Below are 10,000 nucleotides of genomic sequence, written 5' to 3'. Positions count from 1 at the left end.
TACCTTCTCTCCCACACACTATAACTCTCTACCTTCTCTCCCACATACTACATCTCCCTACCTTCTCTCCCACACACTATAACTCTCTACCTTCTCTCCCACATACTATAGCTCCCTACCTTCTCTCCCACACACTATAACTCTCTACCTTCTCTCCCACATACTATATCTCCCTACCTTCTCTCCCACATACTATAACTCTCTACCTTCTCTCCCACATACTATAACTCTCTACCTTCTCTCCCACATACTATAACTCTCTACCTTCTCTCCCACATACTATAGCTCCCTACCTTCTCTCCCACATATAACTTTCTACCTTCTCTCCCACATACTATAACTTTCTACCTTCTCTCCCACATACTATAACTCTCTACCTTCTCTCCCACATACTATAACTCTCTACCTTCTCTCCCACATACTATAACTCTCTACCTTCTCTCCCACATACTATAGCTCCCTACCTTCTCTCCCACATATAACTTTCTACCTTCTCTCCCACATACTATAACTTTCTACCTTCTCTCCCACATACTATAACTCTCTACCTTCTCTCCCACATACTATAACTCTCTACCTTCTCTCCCACATACTATAACTCTCTACCTTCTCTCCCACATACTATAACTTTCTACCTTCTCTCCCACATACTATAACTCTCTACCTTCTCTCCCACATACTATAACTCTCTACCTTCTCTCCCACATACTATAACTCTCTACCTTCTCTCCCACATACTATAACTCTCTACCTTCTCTCCCACATACTATAACTCTCTACCTTCTCTCCCACATACTATAACTCTCTACCTTCTCTCCCACATACTATAACTTTCTACCTTCTCTCCCACATACTATAACTCTCTACCTTCTCTCCCACATACTATAACTCTCTACCTTCTCTCCCACATACTATAACTCTCTACCTTCTCTCCCACATACTATAACTCTCTACCTTCTCTCCCACATACTGTCTCTTCATATTCCTGTGTCTCCCGCTAGTCTCTGACAATTGCGTCTATTTCTCTTGTCTTCCTTCCTCTTTACGTCTAAAAAAAACCCGTGCAGGTGTGCATGTTTTTAGTGTCTCTTACTTGACAAAATGGACACTCTTGGCCATAACATATTTTTCCTACAAGAGAGTTTTTACACATTTCAGAATGGTAAAATGTCCATCTTTCTTCAAGGCGGCGTTTGACTTTTATCAGAATGTTTAGGCATTTGTGTGACTTATGTTAGAATGTTTAGGCATTTGTGTGACTTATGTTAGAATGTTTAGGCATTTGTGTGACTTATGTTAGAATGTTTAGGCATTTGAGTGACTTATGTTAGAATGTTTAGGCATTTGAGTGACTTATGTTAGAATGTTTAGGCATTTGTGTGACTTATGTTAGAATGTTTAGGCATTTGTGTGACTTATGTTAGAATGTTTAGGCATTTGAGTGACTTATGTTAGAATGTTTAGGCATTTGAGTGACTTATGTTAGAATGTTTAGGCATTTGAGTGACTTATGTTAGAATGTTTAGGCATTTGTGTGGGTTCTGGATACTTATATTTCACCACGTCTACATGTTCCCTTGGTGCATATCTTTGTCTCTCATATACCTTTGATGAGTTTTGAGAGTTTTCTTACTCCTGCAGTCCGGCCATGGGCCAGGCTCGGCTGGTGCTAGCCCGGTCAACCAGGCTGTTGCTGCTGGAGGCCCTCTGCCCCATATCCATCACAGCCTAGCTGATGTGGCACCTGGTGAAGATACTTGTCCAGTTTCCTCTTGCAGACTTCTACACTTGTTCCAGCAGTGTTTCTGATATCTTCTGGTAAGATGTTGAATAATCTGGGACCACGGATGTTGATACAGTGTTCCCTTATTATGCCCACTGCACCCCTGCTTTTTCACTACAGCAAAACTCTCGCCACCCTTCACAGTTATATCACAGACACGTCAAGTGCAGAGTGTTACATCTCTTCTGTGTTAACAAACACACACTGTGGTACGCAATACTATCAAGGACCTCAATGGCAATAAGTCACTTTGACTGTTTTGGGTTATCCCAGGTTCTCTACACATATGCTGCTATGTATGATAATCTATGTAACTGTATTTGTGTATACCTGAATAAACTTACTAATCACCTGCAGAAATTTCTGTTTCATTATCCCTGACTCAACTGTGTCTTCCTCTCAGTGCTTCCTCAGTCTCACATTCTCTAGTGCCTTGTTTCATACTCTCTTTATTTTATTTAATCTTAACCTTCTCGGCTTAGCTTTTCTTACCTTGACTTTCTCTTTCAGTGCCTCCGTAGCTCGATCGCTAGTGCACTCAGCTCACACACACTGAGGTCCGGGGTTCGAATCACCTCCGGTACGGCTGGAAAACATTAGAGACGTGTTTCCATAAGACACCTACTTTCCCTGTTCACCCATCAATTTAAAATGGGTAATTGGGCGTTAGTCGACTGGTGTGGGTCGCATCCTGGGACAAAACTGACCTAATCTGGCCGAAATGCTCTGCATAACAAGGGACTTTCTATATAGTAGTATGTCAGTGATGTCAGCTAGGACTGTATACCTTGTACATGTACTGGTAGTAAATAAAGATATTATTATATTGATTCTCAGTTGTTGTGTCGACCTGTACAGCGCCTGTCACTGTCTCACACAATACCTCCATCAATGATATTTTTTGTGTCTTTTTCATGTTTATTGATCTGACTTACTCACCCAGTGCCACTGTTGTTACTTATCTCAGCATAAACTGTAAGCAAGGTCCTCAGCACAAGCTGTAAGCAAGGTCCTCAGCATAAACTGTAAGCAAGGTCCTCAGCATAAACTGTAAGCAAGGTCCTCAGCACAAGCTGTAAGCAAGGTCCTCAGCATAAACTGTAAGCAAGGTCCTCAGCATAAACTGTAAGCAAGGTCCTCAGCATAAGCTGTAAGCAAGGTCCTCAGCATAAACTGTAAGCAAGGTCCTCAGCATAAGCTGTAAGCAAGGTCCTCAGCATAAACTGTAAGCAAGGTCCTCAGCATAAGCTGTAAGCAAGGTCCTCAGCATAAACTGTAAGCAAGGTCTTCAGCATAAACTGTAAGCAAGGTCTTCAGCATAAACTGTAAGCAAGGTCCTCAGCATAAACTGTAAGCAAGGTCCTCAGCACAAGCTGTAAGCAAGGTCCTCAGCATAAGCTATAAGCAAGGTCCTCAGTATAAACTGTAAGCAAGGTCCTCAGCATAAGCTATAAGCAAGGTCCTCAGCATAAACTGTAAGCAAGGTCCTCAGCATAAACTGTAAGCAAGGTCCTCAGCATAAGCTATAAGCAAAGTCCTCAGCATAAACTGTAAGCAAGGTCCTCAGCATAAACTGTAAGCAAGGTCCTCAACATAAACTGTAAGCAAGGTCCTCAGCATAAGCTGTAAGCAAGGTTTTCAGTGTAAGCTGTAAGCAAGGTCCTCAGCATAAACTGTAAGCAAGGTTCTTAGTGTAAGTTGTAAGCAAGGTCCTCAGCATAAGCTGTAAGCAAGGTTCTCAGTGTAAGCTGTAAGCAAGGTCCTCAGCATAAGCTGTAAGCAAGGTTCTCAGTGTAAGCTGTAAGTAAGGTCCTCAGCATAAGCTGTAAGCAAGGTCCTCAGCATAAGCTGTAAGCAAGGTTCTCAGTGTAAGCTGTACGTAAGCTCTGCATGCATATTTCACGTTTAATGTTTTCACATCTCAAAACACTATTTTTTCCACAAACACTGCACGTACGTACGTGTGCACGTACGTACGTGTGTGTGTAGGGGGGGCAGGATGCAGTTTTTAACACCAATATTACTGGGTCTCTGTTTTTAATGTGCACTGTGGCTCTCCATGCTGGGCCATCCAATCACCTGGTATTATGTGGTGGTGGTAGTTGTGATGGTGGTGGTGGTGGTAGTTGTGATGGTGGTGGTGGTGGTAGTTGTGATGGTGGTGGTGGTGGTGGTAGTTGTGATGGAGGTGGTGGTGGTAGTTGTGAAGGAGGTGGTGGTGGTAGTTGTGATGGAGGTGGTGGTGGTAGTTGTGAAGGAGGTGGTGGTGGTAGTTGTGAAGGAGGTGGTGGTGGTAGTTGTGAAGGAGGTGGTGGTGGTAGTTGTGATGGAGGTGGTGGTAGTTGTGAAGGAGGTGGTGGTGGTAGTTGTGATGGTGGTGGTGTAGTTGTGATGGTGGTGGTGGTGGTAGTTGTGATGGTGGTGGTGGTGGTAGTTGTGATGGTGGTGGTGGTGGTAGTTGTGATGGTGGTGGTGGTGGTAGTTGTGATGGTGGTGGTGGTGGTAGTTGTGATGGTGGTGGTGGTGGTGGTAGTTGTGATGGTGGTGGTGGTGGTAGTTGTGATGGTGGTGGTGGTGGTGGTAGTTGTGATGGTGGTGGTGGTGGTAGTTGTGATGGTGGTGGTGGTGGTAGTTGTGATGGTGGTGGTGGTGGTAGTTGTGATAGTGGTGGTGGTTGTAGTTGTGATAGTGGTGGTGGTGGTAGTTGTGATAGTGGTGGTAGCAATGGTGGTGGCAGCAGTAGTGATGGTGGCGATGGTGACTGAAATGGTAGTGGTGTTGATAGTGATCACAATAGTGGTGATGTTAGTGGTGGTGGTTGTTAAGGTGGTGATGTTAATACTAACAAAAATAACCACATTGAAGGTCATTAAAACAACAACAACAATAATAATAATAATAATAATAATAATAACAACAATCTTCATTCCAGAACAAGAGAGATATTTTAAGACACAAATATGAAGGTTTAATTGACCTTACGTAGCTGAATACAAAATCTTCATTCATAATGCATAAATTATCTTATGATAACCTTAGATAACCCATCATAACCTAAGATAACATATGATAACCTAAGATAACCCATCATAACCTTAGATAACCCATGATAACCTAAGATAACATATGATAACCTAAGATAACCCATCATAACCTAAGATAACCCATGATAACCTAAGATAACATATGATAACCTAAGATAACCCATCATAACCTTAGATAACCCATCATAACCTAAGATAACATATGATAACCTAAGATAACCCATCATAACCTTAGATAACCCATCATAACCTAAGATAACCCATCATAACCTAAGATAACCCATGATAACCTAAGATAACCCATGATAACCTAAGATAACCCATGATAACGTAAGATAACCTATGATAACGTAAGATAACCTATGATAACGTAAGATAACCTATGATAACGTAAGATAACCTATGATAACGTAAGATAACCTATGATAACGTAAGATAACCTATGATAACGTAAGATAACCTATGATAACGTAAGATAACCTATGATAACGTAAGATAACCTATGATAACGTAAGATAACCTATGATAACGTAAGATAACCTATGATAACGTAAGATAACGTAAGATAACCTATGATAACGTAAGATAACCTATGATAACGTAAGATAACCTATGATAACGTAAGATAACCTATGATAACGTAAGACAACCCATCATGGGTATAAGTAAACAAACAAACACTTTGTACTCTGTTTACTTCTTGTAAGATCATGCAAATAACGGTATTTATAATAAATGGGAACCTAGCTGTCTTGGAATAAAGAATAAATGTAAGACAGGATAAATGGGATAAACAGGATAAGCAAGAACCACTAAACATCGCGAACAGAGATTAAATAGCGCGCGGTGAGAGACGTCAGACACAAGCCTTGGTAAAATCAATGAGGAACCTTGTGGAGACCTTGTGGAAGTGTGGACAACTGTGAGGGACCTTGTGGAGACCTTGTGGGAGTGTGGACAACTGTGAGGGACCTTGTGGAGACCTTGTGGAAGTGTGGACAACTGTGAGGGACCTTGTGGAGACCTTGTGGAAGTGTGGACAACTGTGTGGGACCTTGTGGAGACCTTGTGGGAGTGTGGACAACTGTGAGGGACCTTGTGGAGACCTTGTGGAAGTGTGGACAACTGTGAGGGACCTTGTGGAGACCTTGTGGAAGTGTGGACAACTGTGAGGGACCTTGTGGAGACCTTGTGGAAGTGTGGACAACTGTGTGGGACCTTGTGGAGACCTTGTGGGAGTGTGGACAACTGTGAGGGACCTTGTGGAGACCTTGTGGAAGTGTGGACAACTGTGAGGGACCTTGTGGAGACCTTGTGGAAGTGTGGACAACTGTGTGGGACCTTGTGGAGACCTTGTGGAAGTGTGGACAACTGTGAGGGACCTTGTGGAGACCTTGTGGAAGTGTGGACAACTGTGAGGGACCTTGTGGAAGTGTGGACAACTGTGAGGGACCTTGTGGAGACCTTGTGGAAGTGTGGACAACTGTGTGGGACCTTGTGGAGACCTTGTGGAAGTGTGGACAACTGTGAGGGACCTTGTGGAGACCTTGTGGAAGTGTGGACAACTGTGAGGGACCTTGTGGAAGTGTGGACAACTGTGAGGGACCTTGTGGAGACCTTGTGGAAGTGTGGACAACTGTGAGGGACCTTGTGGAGACCTTGTGGAAGTGTGGACAACTGTGAGGGACCTTGTGGAAGTGTGGACAACTGTGAGGGACCTTGTGGAAGTGTGGACAACTGTGAGGGACCTTGTGGAGACCTTGTGGAAGTGTGGACAACTGTGAGGGACCTTGTGGAGACCTTGTGGAAGTGTGGACAACTGTGAGGGACCTTGTGGAAGTGTGGACAACTGTGAGGGACCTTGTGGAGACCTTGTGGAAGTGTGGACAACTGTGAGGGACCTTGTGGAGACCTTGTGGAAGTGTGGACAACTGTGAGGGACCTTGTGGAGACCTTGTGGAAGTGTGGACAACTGTGAGGGACCTTGTGGAGACCTTGTGGAAGTGTGGACAACTGTGAGGGACCTTGTGGAAGTGTGGACAACTGTGAGGGACCTTGTGGAGACCTTGTGGAAGTGTGGACAACTGTGAGGGACCTTGTGGAGACCTTGTGGAAGTGTGGACAACTGTGAGGGACCTTGTGGAAGTGTGGACAACTGTGAGGGACCTTGTGGAAGTGTGGACAACTGTGAGGGACCTTGTGGAGACCTTGTGGAAGTGTGGACAACTGTGAGGGACCTTGTGGAGACCTTGTGGAAGTGTGGACAACTGTGAGGGACCTTGTGGAAGTGTGGACAACTGTGAGGGACCTTGTGGAGACCTTGTGGAAGTGTGGACAACTGTGAGGGACCTTGTGGAGACCTTGTGGAAGTGTGGACAACTGTGAGGGACCTTGTGGAGACCTTGTGGAAGTGTGGACAACTGTGAGGGACCTTGTGGAGACCTTGTGGAAGTGTGGACAACTGTGAGGGACCTTGTGGAAGTGTGGACAACTGTGAGGGACCTTGTGGAGACCTTGTGGAAGTGTGGACAACTGTGAGGGACCTTGTGGAGACCTTGTGGAAGTGTGGACAACTGTGAGGGACCTTGTGGAGACCTTGTGGAAGTGTGGACAACTGTGAGGGACCTTGTGGAAGTGTGGACAACTGTGAGGGACCTTGTGGAAGTGTGGACAACTGTGAGGGACCTTGTGGAGACCTTGTGGAAGTGTGGACAACTGTGAGGGACCTTGTGGAGACCTTGTGGAAGTGTGGACAACTGTGAGGGACCTTGTGGAAGTGTGGACAACTGTGAGGGACCTTGTGGAGACCTTGTGGAAGTGTGGACAACTGTGAGGGACCTTGTGGAGACCTTGTGGAAGTGTGGACAACTGTGAGGGACCTTGTGGAGACCTTGTGGAAGTGTGGACAACTGTGAGGGACCTTGTGGAGACCTTGTGGAAGTGTGGACAACTGTGAGGGACCTTGTGAAAGTGTGGACAACTGTGAGGGACCTTGTGGAGACCTTGTGGAAGTGTGGACAACTGTGAGGGACCTTGTGGAAGTGTGGACAACTGTGAGGAACCTTGTGGAGACCTTGTGGAAGTGTAGACAACTGTGAGGGACCTTGTGGAGACCTTGTGGAAGTGTGGACAACTGTGAAGGACCTTGTGGAGACCTTGTGAAAGTGTGGACAAATGTTTGAGGCAATCAGTCCCTCAGTCGATGCGTTCAGTCAATCAGTCTTGAGAAAAGTCACTTTATCTGACTTTTTTTTTTTGGGGGGGGGGGAGGTTATCCTCCCAAAAATAGTTCAGAGACCCGACAGGAAGATGAATAAGACAGCGGTGCAACACTCGGGTCTCTTCAGTGTGGAAATATTGCGCCAACCAGCGGCTGAGGGACTGATTACCTCAAACTCCTTCTGGTATTCAACCATTTTTCTCTGTATTGGACTGAGGAAGCCACTGTGTGGCGAAGCGTTTCCACAGTACATATACCCCCAAGTGTTGCACAGGTGTTTAATTCATCATCCTATGTGATCCAAACATATGTTATTATTTCCAATATGTTAATAAAGTCACTGAAGGTAAACGCTTCTGTACCTTCAGATATATGATAGATAAATACATGAGTCAGAGGGGCTGGATTTGAGTGGGATTTTGCACATGAGTTAATATGGATACCAATGCATATTCCTTGGGTAACTCTGATAATGGGTTGAGCGACTATGTTCTCAGTGGTGTTGGGTTTGAGAAAGACCTGCCAAGTGTGGGTCAGTAGGCCTGGTGTATTGTAAGTAAATTTATATAGGTACAGGTACACATAAATACAGTCACACAAATTATCATGCATAGTGACATGTGCACTAATCGCGGACAAGTGAAACAAAATGCAAAACAACCGCAGGGAGTGTTGAATGATGGCCTTTCATGTTGCAATCAGTACATCATCAGGAGGTTGCAGTGTTGCAGAAATGAGTAGGAAGGCCAAGCTGATTAGTTGAGGGAGGAACGTTCTAGGTTGACCTAGAACATTCCCCTTAACTAATCTACTCTCTACTCATTTTTTGCAACATTGCAAGCTCCTGATTTACTGAGTGCAACACAAAGTCCTAGAGCTATCATTCAACTCCTCCAATGGTTGTTTTGCATTGTACCATATGTGTAAATTACCCAGGATAACCCAAAAATAAGTCAGTGACTTATTTACACTGTGGTCCTTGTCTGCCGTTATTACTATCTTATATATTATAGTAGTAATGTGGACCTGTGTTTAAACTGACTTACTAACTGCCTGACTGACTTACTAACTGCCTGACTGACTTACTAACTGCCTGACTGACTTACTAACTGCCTGACTGACTTACTAACTGCCTGACTGACTTACTAACTGCCTGACTGACTTACTAACTGCCTGACTGACTTACTAACTGTCTGACTGACTTACTAACTGCCTGACTGACTTACTAACTGTCTGACTGACTTACTAACTGCCTGACTGACTTACTAACTGCCTGACTGACTTACTAACTGCCTGACTGACTTACTAACTGTCTGACTGACTTACTAACTGTCTGACTGACTTACTAACTGCCTGACTGACTTACTAACTGCCTGACTGACTTACTAACTGTCTGACTGACTTACTAACTGCCTGACTGACTTACTAACTGCCTGACTGACTTACTAACTGCCTGACTGACTTACTAACTGCCTGACTGACTTACTAACTGCCTGACTGACTTACTAACTGCCTGACTGACTTACTAACTGCCTGACTGACTTACTAACTGCCTGACTGACTTACTAACTGCCTGACTGACTTACTAACTGCCTGACTGACTTACTAACTGCCTGACTGACTTACTAACTGCCTGACTGACGGACTTACTAACTACCTGACTTACTGCCTGACTGACTTACTAACTGCCTGACTGACTTACTAACTGCCTGACTGACGGACTTACTAACTACCTGACTTACTAACTGCCTGACTTACTGACTAACTGCCTGACTGGCTTACTAACTGCTTGACTGACTTACTAACTGCCTGACTTACTAACTGCCTGACTGACTTACTAACTGCCTGACTGACGGACTTACTAACTACCTGACTTACTAACTGCCTGACTGACTTACTAACTGCCTGACTGACTTACTAACTGCCTGACTGACGGACTTACTAACTACCTGA

At 44.5% G+C, this 10,000-nt stretch overlaps 1 protein-coding gene across 3 annotated transcripts in view; it reads right to left on the bottom strand.

The window, feature by feature from the left end:
* The window catches only part of Prosap (SH3 and multiple ankyrin repeat domains prosap), a 638,020-nt gene that overhangs the window by 370,150 nt on the left and 257,870 nt on the right, over nucleotides 1-10,000 (bottom strand). The window lies entirely within an intron of this gene.

The sequence above is a fragment of the Cherax quadricarinatus genome, chromosome 46 (genome assembly GCF_038502225.1).
Source record: "Cherax quadricarinatus isolate ZL_2023a chromosome 46, ASM3850222v1, whole genome shotgun sequence".
NCBI lineage: Eukaryota > Metazoa > Arthropoda > Malacostraca > Decapoda > Parastacidae > Cherax > Cherax quadricarinatus.
The sequence above is the reverse complement of the archived record's forward strand: the minus strand, read 5'-3'. Positions and strand labels throughout refer to the sequence as shown.